Source organism: Triticum urartu, chromosome 6 (genome assembly GCF_003073215.2).
Source record: "Triticum urartu cultivar G1812 chromosome 6, Tu2.1, whole genome shotgun sequence".
In the NCBI taxonomy this organism is placed as follows: domain Eukaryota; kingdom Viridiplantae; phylum Streptophyta; class Magnoliopsida; order Poales; family Poaceae; genus Triticum; species Triticum urartu.
In genome coordinates, this window is record NC_053027.1 from 197,089,856 (window position 1) to 197,091,662 (window position 1,807).

The following is a 1,807-nucleotide window of genomic DNA, read 5'->3' on the forward strand; positions in this document are numbered from 1 at the left end:
AGATTTTCCTTTTGAGGGATGAGAGAAATCCTTGATTTTACATCTGAGAAGATTAACCGAAATTTTACCTTGTAGATCGGACCTCAGCCCTTCGCAGCAGAGCTCGTCTTCGGGGGATCTTCTTCCGGAGATGATGGAGAGCGGAACGCCTCCCCCTGCCGTGCCGCCCAGCGAGGCGGGCGACCCTGAGGTGTCGTCACGGAGGGTTTCTCCGAATCCGGCAGGGGCGGAAGATAGCTATGTGGCCCCCCGAGGCTCTCCGCTCCGGCCTTCGAAAGAGGCCATATGACAAGTCCGGCACCGTCTGGTGCTCGGCCGGAGGAACTAAAGATTCTGCTGGGGCGAGCTTCTATCTCAGAAGAGCACCGTGCATTGATGGGCACGGTGATTGAAAGGATTTCATCCGCAGAAAGCGGATTGCATGAGGCCGTCAAAAGTTTACTGACGGGTTTTGAGGTACGTTAGATAATGTACACTTTTGTCAATTGCGCATAAGTAAGATGGGCCCTGTGTAGATAGTAGCCCCTGAGACTCTGCGCGGTGTCAAGAAATGACGGCACGCAGAGGATCAAAATCCCAGGTCTAAGATGTCACCTTTGAATGTAGGTGGCGAGGTGTCCGGAATCAAGCCAAACTGATGATGTGGCCGAACTAAAGCGGCAACTGGACGTGGCAGATGCCGACATCGCGCTTGTCAACAAGCGGCTTGATGAGGCTCAAGGTATTTAATTCTTCGGGCAGCATCAGGTAAGAGGAGCTTCATGCCAGTGTCTTACAATGTGTGTGCTTGACGCAGATGGTACGGCCGCCGTGGAGAATCTTAGGGCAGAACTTGCTCGAGCTAAGGGGCAAGCCAGAAAAAGCGATGTGGCTGCCGAGAAGGCCCTTGAAGAGTTGAGAGCCAAACAGGCTGGTCACTGCCGAAGCAAAGAAGAGATGGCCGAGATGGCCGAGAAGTTAAAGAGCGCTGCAGACCATTACAAACTTCTTGAGAAAGAAGACCGGGCGAGACAGACGGATTTAGAGAAAGCCGTTGTCGATGCCAAGGATGCTCGCTCTGCGATGAGAGCTGCGAAGGAGGAGCTGCGTCAGGCCGAATAGATTGCGTCTGGAAAGCCCTTTATGCTGCGGAGGAAGTTTTGTGATCCGAAGTTTGCTCCGTTGGACCGGATGTGGAGTGTGGATGACACCTATCTGGATTTGGCAGCAAGTGCTGCTGATGCGACCGAACACTTTCGAGATCTAAAAGATCACGAAGTGGAAATGCTTTTCTGGTCATAGTTCCACAATCCAGAGCGTCCACTGGCAGTGGACGATCACCTAGCTCAACGGGCCGAGCTGAATAGATTGTCCGGACTCGCCATGAAGTACGTCATGGGTCATCTGTGGCCTGGGAGATCGGAGCCGAAGAGTTATTTCAGCTTGGTGCAGCAATTCCTTGACGCGGTGCCGCGTCTTAATGCAATGAAGAGGTCAGCATGCATAGAGGGTGCAAGGATGGCTCTTGCCCGTGTTAAGACATACTGGGCAGACATGGAGACCACCATTGTTGCGTCCCGAGATTCGGACAAAAGCCAAGTACCTTCCGAGCACTATTTTTAGGAAGTCCTTGAAGGCGCTCGTGTAATAGAGACGCAGTGCTCGAAAGATGCTATGTTATGATAGCATATGTAATTGAAAAGTAGTATTTTGATAAACTGTAGTGGACTTTTTTATACTTGTGCCTTCAAGTATTGTGAACACCTTCTATGCGGCCGTTTTAAGAGATATATATATATATATATATATATATGTACAGAATCTAAAA